The sequence below is a fragment of the Solanum stenotomum genome, chromosome 3 (assembly GCF_019186545.1).
Source record: "Solanum stenotomum isolate F172 chromosome 3, ASM1918654v1, whole genome shotgun sequence".
NCBI lineage: Eukaryota > Viridiplantae > Streptophyta > Magnoliopsida > Solanales > Solanaceae > Solanum > Solanum stenotomum.
Window position 1 is genome coordinate 55,465,501 of NC_064284.1, and position 17,706 is coordinate 55,483,206.

A 17,706-nucleotide genomic window follows, 5' to 3' on the forward strand; every position below is an offset into this window, starting at 1 on the left:
GGGGCGTGACAAACTTGGTATCAGAGCCTAGAGTTCAAGAGTCCTAGGGAGTCTATAAAGCCATGTCTATAGAGTCCGAGTTAATGGTGTGAAGCACGCCACATCTATAATTAGGAGGCTGCAACATTTAGGAAATTCCTCAGTTCTTTCATACTCATTTCATGTGTTAGAGATTTATCTCTAAAAATCTTTCTTCTAATTCATTCTTGTGCGTGTTTTTAGATAATAATGCCTCTACAAAGAGCTATTAGAAGTCGTCCTGCTAGGCATATTGTTGAGGAGCAAGAGTTACTAAATGCACCTGAGGTGCAACCTCAAGGCGAAGTCACCAATGCTGAGTTATGTGAGGCTATCCAGATGTTGAGTCAAGTTGTTACCAACCAAGCCGGGAAGCAGAGAGGAGCTCGACAAGAAGAGGCTGACACTTCAAGGATTCCTGAGTTCTTGAGGATGAACCCTCCAAGTTTCACGGGTTTGAGCCCTACTAAGTATCCAGAGAACTTTATTGAGGAGCTGAATAAGGCATTTGATGTGATGAATGTGGCAGATACTGAGCGAGTTGAACTAGCTGCATATCAACTGAAGAATGTTGCTAGGACTTGGTTTGATCAGTAGAAAGGGGGTAGAGCTGAGGTGCACCACCTGCGAGTTGGGCATGTTTTGAAGAGGTTTTCTTGGGGCGTTTTCTTTCCCTGAGAACTGAAAGTGGCCAAGGTACGTGAGTTCCTCACATTTAAGCAGGATTCTCTAAGTGTTCATGAATATGGGTTGAAGTTCACCCAACTATCCCGTTATGCTCCGGAGATGGTTAAGGACATGAGGAGTAGAATGAGATTGTTTGTTGCTGGGTTGTCTCGTCTGTCGAGTAACGAAGGAAGGGCTGCAATGCTTATCGGGGACATGGACATATCAAGGTTGATAGTTTATGTGCAGTAGGTTGAGGAAGAGAAGTTGAGGGACAAAGAAGAGTTCAGAAATAAGAAAGCTAAGACAAGAAATAAGTTCAGGCATCAGAAGAGTAATGTGAACCGTTTGTCCTTTCAGCAAAGACAAAAGGGACCTGCTCCATTATCTGCTAGTGCACCTGCACCCAAAAATAGAGTCGAGTATAATGGTCAAAATTCGCAGAACTTCAGAGCTAGACCTGCACAGTCTCAAGGTAGTGTGGCACAAGGAGGTAATTGGGCTCCTGCATGTGCTAAGTGTAGTAGAACCCACCCAGGTAAGTGTCGTGAGGGCCAGACATGTTGCTTCAAGTTTGGACAAGACGGTCACTTCTTGAAGAGTGCCCAAAGAACAGGCAAGGTAGTGAAAATCAGGGCAATAGGGCCCAATCTTCATCAGTTTCTCCCCCAGATAGAGCTGCACCTAGAGGAGCTACTTCAGGTACTGGCAGAGGAACAAACCATCTTTATGCGATCACCTATCGTCAAGAGTAAGAGAACTCTCCAGATGTTGTTACTGGTATGATCAAAGTCTTTACTTTTGATGTTTATGCTTTGCTAGACCTAGGAGCAAGTTTATCTTTTGTAACCTCTTATGTTGCAAATAAGTTTGAAGTTATTCCTGATAAACTTTGAGAACCCTTCTGTGTTTCTACACTTGTTGGGGAGTCTATTATAGCTGAGTGAGTTTATCGTGATTGTGTCATTTCCATCAATCACAAAGACACCATTGTTGATTTAGTTGAGTTAGACATGGTAGATTTCGATGTCATTCTAGGTATGGACTGGCTTCATGCCTGTTATGCATCAATAGATTGTAGAACTCGAGTTGTCAAGTTTCAAATTCCTAATGAGCTAGTCATAGAGTGGAGTAGTAGTTCAGTAGTGCCTAAGGGTCGTTTCATTTCGTACCTTAAGGCGAGAAAGTTAGTTTCGAAGAGTTGTATCTATCACTTAGTTTGAGTTAATGACTCAAGTGTTGAGGTACCTCCCATTCAGTCAGTTCCTATAGTAAAAGAGTTTCCAGAAGTCTTCCCTGATGATCTACCCTGAGTCCCTCCTGAGAGAGAAATAGACTTTGGCATAGACATCATTCTAGATACTCATCATATCTCTATTCCGCCATTCAAAATGACACCAGCAGAGTTGAAAGAGCAGTTAAAGGATCTATTAGATAAGAGCTTCATTTGACCAAGTGTCTCACCTTGGGGTGCTCCAGTCTTGTTTGTGAGAAAGAAAGATAGTTCCCTTAGGATTTGTATAGATTACCACCAGTTGAACAAGGTTACCATCAAGATTAAGTATCTTCTTCCGAGGATTGATGATCTTTTCGATCAGCTTCAGGGTGCTTCCTATTTCTTGAAAATTGACCTCAGATTAGGTTACCATCAGTTGAAAGTAAGGGAATGTGACATTCCAAAGACAACATTCAGGACCCGTTATGGTCATTATGAGTTTTTAGTCATGTCGTTCGGTTTAACTAATGCACCAGCAGCATTCATGGACCTTATGAATAGAGTCTTCAAACCTTATTTAGATATATTTGTTATCGCTTCATTGATGATATACTAATATATTCAAGGAATGAAGAGGATCATGCTAGCCATCTCAGAATAGTTCTTTAGACTTTGAAAGATAAGGAGTTGTATGCCAAGTTCTCTAAGTGTGAGTTGTGGCTTGAGTCTGTGGCATGCTTGGGTCACATAGTTTTTGGTGATGGAATTAAAGTTGATACTCATAAACTTGAAGCAGTACAGAATTGGCCTAGGCCCACATCTCCAACTGATATTAGGAGTTTCTTGGGTTTAGTTGGCTATTAAAGAAGGTTTGTAGAGGGGTTCTCGTCTATTTCGTCCCCTTTGACCAAGTTGACTCAGAAGACGGTTAAATTTCAATGCTTTGAAACTTGTGAGAAAAACTTTCAGGAATTGAAAAAGAGGTCGACTACTGCCCCAGTTTTGACCTTACCAGAAGGTACTCAAGGTTTTGTGGTGTATTGTGATACATCTATAGTTGGTCTGGGTTGTGTTTTAATGCAGAATGGCGAAGTTATAGCTTATGCATCCAGACAGTTGAAACTTCATGAGAAGAATTATCCAACCCATGACCTAGAGTTGGCTGGTGTAGTTTTTGCTTTGAAGATATGGCGCCATTATTTGTATGGTGTTCATGTGGATGTGTTCACCGATCACAAGAGCCTTCAATATGTGTTCACTCAGAAAGAGCTCAATCTCAGACAGAGAAGGTGGCTAGAGTTACTCAAGGACTATGACATGAGTATTCTTTACCACCCAGGTAAGGCTAATGTTGTTGTTGATTCCTTGAGCAGGTTNAGAGCTCAATCTCAAACAGAGAAGGTGGCTAGAGTTACTCAAGGACTATGACATGAGTATTCTTTACCACCCAGGTAAGGCTAATGTTGTTGTTGATTCCTTGAGCAGGTTGTCTATGGGTAGCACCACCCATGTTGAAGAAGTAAAGAGAGAGTTAGCAAAAGATGTACACAGACTGGCATGCCTGGGAGTCAGACTTATGGATTCCACAGAAGGAGGAATAGTGGTGACGAATGGGGCCGAGTCATCATTAGTGTCAGAAGTGAAAGAGAAGCAAGACCAAAACCCTATTTTGCTTGAATTGAAGGAAAATGTTCATAAGCAACAAGTATTATCTTTTGAACAAGGGGAAGATGGTGTTTTGAGATATCAAGGTAGACTATATGTACCTATGGTGGATGGACTCCAAGATAGGATCATGGAGAAAGCTCATAGCTCCAGTTATTCCATTCATCCGGGTTCCACAAAGATTTATCGTGACTTGAGAGAGGTTTATTGGTGGAATGGCATGAAGAAGGGCATTGCTGAATTTGTCGCTAAGTGTCCAAATTGCCAACAAGTGAAAGTTGAGCACCAAAGGCCCGGTGGTTTGGCGCAGAATATAGAACTTCCATAATGGAAGTGGGAGATGATTAATATGGACTCTATCATAGGTTTACCAAGGTCTCGCAGACAACATGATTCTATTTGGGTGATTGTCGACAAAATGACAAAATCAGCCCATTTTCTACCGGTAAAGATTACCCATTCAGCAGAAGGTTATGCCAAGTTATATATTCAAGAGGTGGTAAAACTTCATGGAGTCCCAGTCTCCATTATCTCAAATAGAGGTGCATAATTTACTGTACAATTCTGGAAATCTTTTCAGAAAGGCTTGGGCTCAAAGGTGAACTTAAGTACTGCCTTTCATCCTCAGACAGATGGTCAAGCAGAGCGCACCATTCAGACATTAGAAGAAATGTTGAGGGCTTGTGTGATTGATTTCAAAGGGAATTGGGATGATCATCTACCTCTCATTGAGTTTGCTTAGAACAACAGTTACCACGCTAGCATCCGAATGGATCCATACGAAGCTCTTTATGGGAGAAGATGCAGATCTCCTATTGGATGGTTTGAAGTCTGTGAAGTAGGGTTGATAGGACCAGATATAGTTCACCAAGCTATGGAGAAGGTGAAAGTGATTCGAGAAAGGTTGAAAACGGCACAGAGTGGTAAAAAATCCTACACTAATGTTAGGAGAAGGGCGTTAGAGTTTGAAGTAGATGATTGGGTATATTTGAAGGTTTCACCCATGAAGGGTGTTATGAGGTTTGGTAATAAGGGGAAACTTAGTCCCCGGTATATTGGACCTTATCGCATAGCCAAGAGGATTGGCAATGTAGCTTATGAGTTGGAGCTACCACAGGAGTTAGCAACAGTTCATCTGATATTTCACCTCTCCATGTTGAAGAAGTGCATGGGCGATCCTTCATTGATCATACCAACTGAAAATATTGGGATCAAGGATAGCTTATCCTATGAGGAGATCCCTGCCCAGATTCTAGATCGTTAAGTTCGCAAATTGAGAACAAAAGAGGTAGCATCAGTCAAGGTCCTTTAGAGGAACCAATTTATGGAAGAAGCTACTTGGGAAGCTGAAGAGAGTATGAAGAAGAGATATCCACATCTCTTTGATTCTGAAGAAAGTGCAGATCAAGGTACTAATTTTCTTCTTAGTGCTCTTTAAATTATGAGTGAGCATGTTGTTTGTTTGCATTTACTTTTGGGATGGTTGAACTTGATGTTACCACCCTTAGTCTATTAAGGGTAACCTCATTTGAGGATGAATGTTCCCAAGGGGGAGATATTGTAACATCTCGCAATTTGAAATAACTAGAAAGGAAGTGTAAAATCTGGAAATAGTCATTTTTTGAAACTGTAAGGAAATCTGGAAAATTTTAAGTTAGAGTGAGTTTTTGGTCAACTTCAAACGACCATAACTCCTAGCTCGGGATGATTTAGGTGTATTTCGGGATATGTTTGAAAAGCTCTTGAAATGATCTTTCCAACTCCGCTAAGTTTGTGCAATTTCGATATTGTATGAGTAAGTTATGCCTTTCGGAAGTTGGGTTGTTGGATTAGGAAATGTCCAATCCGGATTTTTGAAGGGTAGTTTGGTCTTTTCCTTACCTGATCTATTTAAATCCTTTTTAGTAAATTAACTGGGGTCAAAACTGAGTTAGTTCAGTTTACGCTTTTGAGAAATAGAGTTAGGGCTTTTGGAGAAAACGCGCAAGAGAAAGGAGAAGAGGAAAAGCAAGATTCGACAAGAATGATCGATTTTGGTTGTGGATTCACCAAGGAATTGATCCTACAAGGTATGTGAGTCTCTCATAGAGTTGGGCTCATTCACCCACACGCCAAGCATGTTTTATTCAGTGAGATTCATCCTAGAAGAGTTGGAAAATTAATGTTCTTGACAAATATTCTTGAATTAGAATGTTGTTAGCGAATTAGAACGAATTGGGAAGTTTATGAGATCCTTACTTTGAGTTTAGGGATTGCTTTGAGTTAGTTTCTTGAGTATACATGTTGGGCATCATGATTTAAAATGAATTTGAGGAAGATAATCGTATTTAGGTGGTTTGAGGCTGAAAAACGAAGAAGGAAAAAGTCGAGTAAGGTTCATGAAACAAGTACGCGTCGCGGACTTGTTCCCCCAATGAACAAAAATCTGCTCCACGTTGCGGAGAGGATGCGGACTCCACTGTCTCAAAATTTAATTTCACAAATAATTATTTAGGAACACCTCCGCGTCGCGGACTTGTTCCAAGACGGTGATTTCGTAACTTTTCTCAAGTTTAGCTATTCGAAATCATTCCTAAACATCAAGTGTCCTTTCCTATCACAAATCATAATCCTTGAATCCATAATTCAATTCAAGAAAAGTTAAGAGTCAATTCAATTGAAGTTAAGAGTCAAGTCAAGTGAAGTCGTCAAAGTTTTCAAGGGTCTTTTACAAATGGTTCAACTTTGTTTTAAGACTTAAGTTTCAAGTTAAGCAAAAAGTGAAGAGCTGGCTTCATTTCTCAAAATGCTAATAGGGAACTAAGTATACCCAATGAGTTTATAAATTTTTTCACATTTGAACAAGAAAAGGGAACATCGATTTCAAGAAGAGCTTTTAAGCTAAGTTTTGAGTAATTATCTCAAAACAAAGAAAGAAGTTGGTTTAAAACGTATGAGTTAACCATATTCTGGGAGTAGAATTGAGCACCGATATGGGGATGCGAGTTCATATTAATTCAAGTCTCCATAAACCATGTAGCCATGATGGGTTTTAATGGGTCATACCATTTAGATGATCACATATGTTAAGCTAGTGGATCCACTAAGTTAAGCATTCTATATGACGGCAAAGTATAAGACAGTTCTGGCAGCATGGGCAAGACGTTATATCACCACTTAGGCTCATAGTGGTGGTTGCCGGTTAGAAAATCTCCCACAGAAACTATATTATTTTATTATATGAGTAAAGTTGAGTTTGTTACTACATTTCCTTTAACGAACTAAGTTGATTTTACTGTTTTATAAAGCCTTTTCATATATTGCATGTGCTCATTGCTTTATTCTGAGTTAAAGTTATTCATGAGTTGAGAAGAGCCAAGGTAAGTGTTTCTTTCAGAATCTTTTCAAGCCTATGTATTGTTTAGCATTCCAACTTGCATACTCGTACATTCAATGTACTGATACCAGTTGGCCTGCATCATCTTATGATGCAGACACAGGTAACCAGGATCAACATCCAGCGCCTCATTGATCCAGCTTGAGCACTCCGAGTCTGTGGTGAGCCTCCTTGCATTCGGAGGACTCCTTTATTTGCTTTCTAGTTTAGTTCATTAGGATGTTGTGGGGTTTGTCCCAACATCCTCTCAGTTGTTTTATAGGCTTCATAGACAGTCAGTTAATAGTTCTTTAGTCTTCTCTTTTTATGTTATGTTAAGACTTGGGTTGCCATTTTGGCTAAGTTGAATGTTTAATTCTTCTAATATTCTAAGTTATACTATTACGCTATTTGAGTAAGTTCATTTAATAATTGTAATCATGCTTAGAGTCTTCCGTTAAGTTAAATAAGCCAGGCCAAGGGTTCGCTTGGGGCCATTAATGGTTCTCGAGTGCCAGTCCCGCCTAGGGTAAAGACTCGGGGCCTGACAGAATTGTAAGGGAGCTACTAATAACCGACATAAAACCACATGAGCTAAATGTGGAGTCCGATGTATACTCCCCATCGAGAGGACCCAATATACCCTGCCAGAGGTATAGAGGCATGCTGGCGTGATCCCTAAAATGATGCCCACAGAGGGGAGTTACAACCTATGGGGCACGTATTTCTGGGACTTGAGGGTGACTGGCCCTAGTCCACTCGGTATTAAGTTTCTCCCAATTGATCAAGTAATTAACACTTTATGACTGAAATATTGTAATACTGGATAGCTCAAAATACTAACATGCAAACTGAGAATGCACCATTAATATACTGATAATAATGCATTCGAAAATTAAGGCATATTTATATATATCTAAATTAACTGACCTTGCATTTGTAATTTATGAACTAAAAGAACTACATAGCTAGGTTCTGCGTTTATGCATAAATCTGGGCAAAAACAATACTACAACATGATAACATGATTTGGATCATTCTAGTAGCTAAAACCCAACAATTCTAACATTAAAGAAACCCTAGGTCTAGATAATATTAAGGAAATCAGGAATCTAACTGAATTCTAGGGACCTAATGGGCGAAAGAAACCCACTAGTGAAATCCCTGGTGACGAATTTCACGAAGAAATTTTTCGATTTAGAGGCAGGAACTGATGAAACCTTGTTGTGTTCTTGAACTAAGGTTCTTGACCTCTTTCTCTTCTCACGCTCTAGTTTTTTTTAAGTTTTGATGAATGATATGACTTAGGTAAGTTCTAGTTATGTTTCTAGGCTAAAGCTGACCAAAACTACGTAGTTTAGGGTTTAAACAACATAGTTTAGGGGTTCAACACATAAGGAAAAGAACAAAAGTCCCCTGACTTAACTGTTGTCGGGGTCACCAACGAACAGGACCAAAGAACCATCGATCGACTGACGGTTCATGCTGGTCAATCATCAATCGCGACTGGAAGTTGGAAACTGAGGGTCTGATCCACGGACACCGACCACTGTTTGTGGGTCCGGCCGTGGGTCAACACTTAGAGAAAATTTTGGGGCTGAGTCTGGGGAGGGTTGCAGATGTGAACTACGGACCACCAGCACGGGCCGTGGGCCACCCTACGATCCGTGGGTTGCACCTGTACCTTATAGAAATATGCATCAAGGTCTGTCTTTGGATACGAGGTGTTACATGAATTCTTGGAGAAAGACTTACCTAAAAGAAGAATCTTGAAAAAGATTAAAAGAATCTTGAATGAAGTATCTTCTACTTTGAATTTTCCTTAGGGTTTTGCCCTAGGGTTTGAGAGAGAAGAGAATGACGGATTAAAAGATGTAAATCTGATTGTTTTGAGCCTTTTATTAGTCAAAACAATCATTTAGGATTTTCTTAGAGGTAAAAAGACAAAAACGACGTTTTTTAACGTTTTCCTGTTGGCCAATTCGTAACAGCACTGTATCAGGTTACTAAAATAGTCATAACTTTTTACGCCGAAATTGGATTGACGCAAAATTGTTGGCATTGGAAAGTAGATTCAAATACCTTTAATTTGATAGGCTATTGGCCATGTAACTCTTTATATTCTAAAAGATATGGTCATTTGTAGTTGACCCAAGTAGAATCTTAAATCAATACTTAATCGATAAGGAAACTTCAAGAACAATTATTAAGAACTCATCAAGAAATTAAATTTCTCAACATTTATGGATAGATTTGCAAAAGAAACTCATGATTAGTGTGTGGGTGAACAAACCCAACACTATGGAAGCTTACATACCTCAAAGAACTAGGTTCTTGGCGAAATCTTGAATTTCTTGAACGAACGCTTGAAACTTTAAACTTTTTCTCCTCTCGAATCTTCTCTCTAAATCCCTAAATGCTTTTGGTGATGAATGAAACGGATTCTAATCAGTTTAGACTCCTAAAACCTTACTAAAAACGTTTAAATCCGATTGGGTAAGGAAAATAACAAAATACCCCTCATGTTTTTCAAGTAACTTTCCTTATTTGGACAGCCCAATTTCAAATGGGCATATCTCCCTCATATGAGCTCAAAAATTAGCAAACTTGACGGCGTTGGAAAGAGGACTCAGATATCTTTCATTTGATATCTTGTGGGTCTCCTAAATCATCCTGTGCTAAAAGTTATGGTCATTTGAAGTTGACCCAAAACTTAAAAGAACTAAGGAATGATTTGAATGAATTCTCTTTAATTCTTTTTGGAACTCAAGGTGCTATATCTAGTGAACGTAACACTTAAGAAAAATTCAAATTCCTTGGTAAGAACTTACTCACTACGAAGGATGGTTCAAATCTTAGATCAAAAAATTTTCTGGGTGTTATAGTGTCTAAAAGCCTTTTTGTGCTTGAAAGAAAAACTAGTGCCGACTCCGATCATTATTGCACCCGATTGGAGTATTCCTTTCGAACTCATGTGTGATACTAGTGGTGTTTCCCTGGGAGCCGTTCTTGGACAACAAAGAGGCAAATTATTTCACCTAGTGTAGTATGCAAGCAAGACCTTGAATATGGCTCAAAAGAATTATACTATCACGAAACAAGAGTTGATTGCGGTGGTATATGCGTTTGAGAAATTTAGAGCGTATTTGTTGGGAACTAAAGTGGTGGTGCACATGGATCGCGCTGCCATTAGATATTTGATGGCTAAGAAAGATGCAAAATTGAGATTGATTCGGTGGGTGTTACTGTTGCAAGAATTTAATTTTGACGTAAAAGATCGGAAGGGTGTGAGAACCAAGCGGCGGATCACTTGTCTCGGCTAGAAACCAATGTTGTTGATCCCAGTTAAAAGGACATTGAGGAAGAATTTCCATGTCAACTCACCTTGGTTTGCGGACTTTGCTAATTATGTAGTGTGTGGAATTATTCCCGGAGGGTTGAATTTTTATCAACAAAAGAAGTTCTTGTTCGTTGTAAAGAAGTACTTTTAGGACGAGCCGTACCTATTTAGAGAATGCGCAGATCACATAATTAGAAGGTATGTGCCGGAGGTGGAAGTCAATGCAATTCTCAACGCTTATCATGCTTCGCCAGTTGGTGGACATCATAGCGATGCTGATGAGTTGGGGGTGTTGATGAGTTGGAGATTTCGACTCATTTAAGGCCTAATATCTAGAATTTTAGTTTCCTCAATGCCTATTATATGCTCTAAACATATGTTTAAATGCTAATTTGTAGCAATGAAGGCAAAAGAGCAAGGCAAGGACATTATCAGGCAAAAAGGAGTGAAAAAGCTTAGAAAAGAAAGACTGATGATAGCCAAAGACACTTAGTGACTGACCGAGTGGCTCTTCCGCTCGCCAAAAGTTCAAGCAGGACAGCCCTTGGACAAAGATAACTCAGCGATTGAAAGGGAAAATTGGCGAACCGCCGACTAGATCGGCGAACAAAGTTTTGATCGCCCAAAGTCACAGAATGAAAGTGTGGAAAAGCCAAGCCAAGAAGACGATGGAAGGGAGCACACGGTGAGTCGCCGAATTGGTCAGCGAAGCTCGACTTACTTCGCCGAGTGGTTCCGAAACTGAAAATCTGGAAGTGCGATTTTAAAAAGAAAGTTTGGAGAGTTCTGAAGTTTTGGGTGATAGTTTTGAGATTTTGAGAGTTCCTACATTGGGTTTTTTATTCCTAACACTATTCTTTAAGTTTCTAAGTAAATGTTTAGAGTTTAATTATTTTGTAAGTCAGTTCAAGTACTTGGAAGGCTTGTGAATTGTTACCCAAGCTAATGGAAAACTTAGTTGGTAGCTATTTCTTGTTCTTTACTATGTGTAGCTAAAATCCCCATTCCTGGGGGTGTAATTATGTGATTGAATGCTTAAATTAGCTTATGGGTGTTAGTATTTATTGATTTGAAACGAGTTCAATTAGTAGTTGAGTTTTAATTGATGAATACTAGTGGCAAATGCAATTCTTGCATAGTATTCTAAGCTTGCCTGAGAAAGAGGTTTTAGAGTTAAAACTATTAATTGATGATTGAAGTGATCGGGTTATTGTGGACTTAGCTTGAGAAAGTGGGTCTTAGACATCTAGCTTGAAATAGTAGATTAATTGAGGTATTGGGTTGTTTATCTTGGTTATGCTTGTCTAGGTTCAAGATAACTCTCTGATTCGTGATAGTTGATTGAGAAATGACTATTGCACCTAAAGTCTTGCCTACCCGCTAAGATTCAATGACTTTTAGTAAATATTAATCACCCATGTAGCGAAATTGGTGTTCAATTGATCACACCGCCAAGGATCCCTTCCTACTTGATGACCCCTGTGTGTTCATGGTTGTTAATTGTTCACTCTGATCCCCCCAATTGACATTAATTGTCAAACCCCTGACATTTACTTTAATTGCTTCGAAAATGTCTATTTATACAATCGATTAGAACACTCGTTTCACTTCATAACTGAATTCTTTACCGTATCACTCCCGGTGGGATCGACCCCAGACCCTAACTCTTCGTTGGGTTTATACTTGATTGCAACCACCTACACGTAGAATTGGATGAAGTGTAGTAAAGCGTTATCAATGACCCTAAACCTGAATTTGAAGACCCTACGTTATACCATTATGCTATATTTTCGGATAATGTAGTTGCAGTATCAGTGGTTATGAATTCAGTTAAAGAATATAGAGGAGCCATGGAAACATGTTTTCCATATCGTTACTGACAAGATGAATTTATCTATAATGAAGGGTTGGTTTAAGATGAGGCCGATTGGAAAGCACATATCGAAATCAAAGTTGGTGAGCATTTTAAATTCCTAAAGTCCTCATATGTACCAGTACCCCAGCAGCTTGAATCCATAAATCTATAGAACTTTTACTTTCGAAACAGAGAAGAATATTCAACAAAAGATGTGAACAACATGAAATTTAGGAATCCCAAGTACTTTTCGATTGAAACAACCCGAATTGATCACTATATTAATAAGAACGGAACATGATTGCAACTTTAGAATAGTAATTATAACTCTCAAACTACTGGGTTACAATAGAAATATTGAAATTATAAGTATCTAAAGGATACAAATGAGAATGGGATGAGAAGGTTAGACTCCTTGAAAGAAGATAAGAGGAACAAACAGTTTCTTCACCATCTGCATAATCCTCCAAAAACCGCAGATGAAAACCATTATTAAACTCTACTCAACCTAGATCCCAAGCAAAACAAGTATTGGGCTGTCTAACTCTTGCGCCTCTTTGTAGTTTAGCTTCAAGACCAATAGCTTGGCCAGCCCTGTTCGCAACAATACTTCGCCCTGAAATGAGAACCTTGTCCTTAAGGTTCAAGTAGAGCCAAATTAGCAAGGGAAATGTAACACTGCAGTAAAAGAATTTCTTAGAAAAGTTCAACACAAAAACATTTGTTTTTGTATAAATTCTTGGCCATGTGTTAAAGCATAGAAGACATTGGCACCCGCAAGTTCTCGACGACAACTTCTGGAATCATGTAAAAGATTCCAAGAAGTGTTGAAGAACCTGGAATAGCTAATAGCTAGCATTACCACATTGGCTCGAATTGGATCATTGTTAAAACGAATAGATAAAGAGAAAGATGTAGCATTTCTAGAACCAATTTGTTCAACCAAGTAACACGGTAGAAAAAGATCAATAAGAGAGCAAGGAAGCTTCATCCTTGTTTTCTCCATGTAAGAAAGTCACATGCGCCCCTCATTATGCGTACAATTAAAAAATGACAAAGGACTCCATGGCATTGAACAATTTGTCTCACTTAGTATTGCTTCTTTGTGATAAATTCACACTGATAGACATGGCAAAGAGTATGATATGTCCATGGAAGTTTACTACCATTCGTGAGGCCGTGCTTTACATCTTCATGTACATCTGCATTATAAGTTTCTCGGCATTTTACTGGTAGAACATGAAAATCCTTTTCAATGAGAAATCTTTTCATAAAAATTAGCTCAGTTGAAGCAAGGAGAAATAAGGCAGAGTCAGTTCGTTTGGAAGATTCAACGACATAGTAGAAATATAGAATGCCAATGTGCCGAAGGAATAAAGATTTATGGCTAGATCGTTGGTCATCATTCACACGAGGAGGTTCCTGCACTATGTCTTTCACATTTGCGGAACAACTAATCAAATCTTGTGCAAGCACAAAATGGATTGCAAAATGTTTTCTTGAAGTATTCCACATAACTTCATGTTTAACATCAAAATTTGTATATAGGAATAGTAGGTGTACTTCCCCTGCAATGTAAAGGCCCTTGGATGCATTACAACTATAGCCAACAAAGAACTCAATGGACAAGGTTTGACCACCTATAATTGTAAAATATGAACTCAACGGTTCTAATGGTACCAACGTCAAGTCATGTGTTGTTGAGTTCAAGCAAAACCAAAAATGATCTGATCCTTTAACTGGTGAATCATCAGTGTCACCTTTATCTATCTGCAATAAAATGTCGCTAATATCCACACCATCAATTAATTTTTAATTATTCTACTAACGTAAGAATTCACAAGCAAGTGATGTCCGGAATCCCACACTTCAAATGGAAACTCTAATCCAATTTGATCAGGTGGAAATTGATTCAAAGTTTAGATAAGTATAGCATGACCAAGTTCACGAAGAAGATCAATTATACCATTGTTTATAAGCTTTGCATAACTGCAAGTAGAAGTAATAGAAGACATCTCCTCCGAACGTTTAGCAAGACCGAGAGGTAAGCTTTTCTGAAGTACCCATCAAATAATTGATTCCAACGATCATCTAAAACATTGTGAACATCAAACATGAGAAGGTCACATGGAATAGATACGGTAGAATTATTATATAATGAAGGCTTCTCCACATTTGCAATAACGAATTCTATGGTTTGTCTCTGATAGTAACAATGTCCTCTTCATCATTCTTGTCTTCATTTTTAGCATCATCATTACAACAATTTACCACAGAAAGTCGGGAGACAGAATTTACCAGATCATTAGGGGAAATGAAAAGTTCAATAAGCTTGCTAGATGTACAGAGAGGATTTGAGTCTTTGTACCTACCTGGCAGTTCATCAAACACCTTACACACATTGGTATTACTTTTGTATTCTAATTTCTCACCATGGACATGCGGTAAAAGTGAGTTGGTTATGTTGCTCCATCGTGGATGAACATATATGTTGCCTGGGAAGAGTAAATCTGACTCACCAAAGCTCGACAAAATGTCCTCACAACGATTTTGGTACTCTCACATAGGTTACCTGGCTGAGAGTGATGAATCTCCCTGCCACGGATTCATATTGTTTCTGTTTAAATCGAATTCTCACCTTATCAGCGAAATGCGGCAAATTACTAATTGATTATTCTTAATAACTATTGGTGCCATTTCAATGCTTCACCATCAAGGTAGTGCAATACCACGATAAGCTTTTGATCTTCCTCAATTTTAAAGAAATCGAAATAATGCTCCGTTTGGACTATCCAAGCCTCCGAATTCTCGCCTTGAAACTACCATAATTTGGCGTCCATATAGTGTTTCGGGCTTCAAAAGAAGTCTTATCCTTTTCCCCCAAAATCTCCAGCAACATTGAATGAAATTCAGTGAGATCTTTAGAGATAGAATTCTTCATTTCTTAGATTGAATCATCAACGAAAGCCTTGAGTACATTTTGGTCGTCCATTAGAGAGACCTCTGGATGGAAGCAACAATGAAACAAACCCGAATTAATCACTGTATTAATAAGAACGGAACATGATTACAACTTTAGAATAATAAATACAACTCCAAAACTACTAGACTACAATGGAAATATTGAAATTACAAGTAACTAAAGGATAGAGATGAGAATGGGATGAGAAGTTGACAGTTTTTTCACGATATGCATAGTCCTACAAAAATCGCAGATGACAACCATTTAAACTCTACTCAACTCGAATCCCAAGCAAAACAAGTATTGGGCTGTCTAATCCTTGGGCCTCTGTGGTTTAGTCTCAGTCCCAACAGCTTGGCCAGGCGTGTTCACAACATAGATGCTCAATCACTTAAGATTTTATTTGTTGGCTTCACTGTAATCTTTGTTCTTGGATGATGATGTTGTGGTTCAGAAGGATTTGACAGCATTGTGGAGTAATGATATAGAGGAAAGGTCAATGGGGTATGCCTTGGCTCTTCTCATCAATATAGTTAGGATTTGAATTTCTCGGATCCTCTCATTCGGGAGAAGTTCAATCCTAAGGCTTGTCTCTGGGCGTTTAGTATGAATATCTTTGACCTTGATGCTTGGAGGCATGAAAAATGGACAGAGGAATATCATTACTGCAGAACTTGGTGAGTGTTGTTGATGCTTCATATTTGATAGTATCTTCTTTTGTGTCATCTATTCTATTCTATATAAGCTTAGAATGTGAAAGATTCAGTTTGAGAATTCGATGTAACATTCCCTTTTCCCATCTTTCTTACTGAACAATTCGTTCTTGTCAAATTAAAAACATCTTTATCAATATGAATGGTTGGAATTTATGGAAACCGGGAACACTTCCAGCTGGTTTAGCCACCTTCTACTTAAAAACAATCCAAGTATTAGCATGAATGAGATCCGTAATGCTTCTGTGATTCACTTCAATGGGAATATGAATCGTTGGTTGGACATAACTATGACACAATACAAGGAGCTTTGGACCAAATACAATTATTTGCTATTCTGAAATGGAGTTCGTGTAGATTTGCATTTTTGGCTTGTAGCAAAGAGCTTATAAAGAAACCAAATCACAGTCAGTTAACATGGAAGGTTCATTTCTTCCGTTTCTTAATTAATTCTATATTCTTTCATAGAGAAGCTCACGCTGTTGATTATTAATATTGAGAAAGGCCTGAAGACCAATGGTGTAAGGGTTTGAAACTGGGTGTATGATAGGCTCACCCCTCTACCCTTTTCCACTTAGATACTAAATCTTGTGATTCGTGTTGCATCTAACCTATACATCATGCCCTATACCCAAATTTTGTTATGTTTCTTGTTGTTGTATCAGTTACGTACAAGTTTGAAACTAGAATTCTCAACTTCTCTACATATATAGTGTAAGTTAATTATTCTTTTGTAAAAAGGATTAGCACTTGCATTGAGTTTAGTGACTTATGAAATACTCTTCAACTATTAATGTTCTTACAATTATATTAGCTAAAATGACCTTGAATACTACTTGGGGCTAGTATATCCAGAATACCAACTCGTACGTAAGGTATTGGATTTGACTTCCCCAAATTATCACCTTTTGCTTGTATAATCACTCCTCATTTGTGAGATTACATCGGATATGTTGTTGGTGGTGGCTTATATAAACATTGTGTTCTGTAAATTGTAAAGATATTTACTTCATGAGTTCAACTTCTATATTCTTACAATGTAAAATGATTTTAGATTAGATCACCTAAACAATAATGATATGTGATTGTCCTTGAAAAGGTTTGTTAATAAGACTCATCACCTACTACAACAGGTTTATGATACATTTAATGGTGTAAAGAAAAAAATTCTTAACATTATCCATTTATATATATAAGTGAAATCCTTATTTCGTAACTTAACTCAATCGGCCTGAAGGGAAGTCGTTGAATCCAGTTGGGAGAGGCTAAATGCGCATATGCCCCTTCTGATCAACACTAAAAATCTGAAAATGTGCGTCGTGTGTACAACTAGTCAAGCAAGAGATGGAGAAGCCAAGTAGCTAGGCTTGTCGTCTCCAGCCATGACGACAACAATCTTTGGTTTAATTGTCACGACCATTTCAGTCTGGTTATGAATATCATCTTTATAAAGTGATGATGATAATGACAAAATTCGAGATTTCTTCATGCAACGTGAACATGTGATGGCGATGAGTGCCATGAAAATGGCGAGAAATATAATGGTGATGCCACCGTAAAGGTGAGGTGGGACTGAAGAGATAGTAGACCTTGAACACCCCATGTTTGTTCTGAAGATATTTGTGTGGCTATATATATGCGTGTTATTATGAAGTGTACATTTTGGTGTTGCTCTATTTGGCTATATATATATGTGTTATTATGAAGATGTTTGTGTGGCTATATATATCTTAAATGACAAATTACTCATGAGATTCCTCAAATCGGTCTCTTTTCTAATAAACAAGGTGAAATATATTTTTATAAACAAATATGACTTCTTTTTTAAAAATTGTGATTCATGTTATAACAAGAGGTTAGCTACAAGAAGAGACTATGTTACAAATTATAGACGCCATTATTCTAAAGATCTTATA

At 38.2% G+C, this 17,706-nt stretch overlaps 1 pseudogene; it reads left to right on the forward strand.

Moving 5' to 3' along the window:
• The first annotated feature begins 1,244 nt into the window (after nucleotides 1-1,244).
• On the forward strand, nucleotides 1,245-16,147 carry LOC125859073 (probable galacturonosyltransferase 9; annotated as a pseudogene).
• Nucleotides 16,148-17,706: the final 1,559 nt, after the last annotated feature.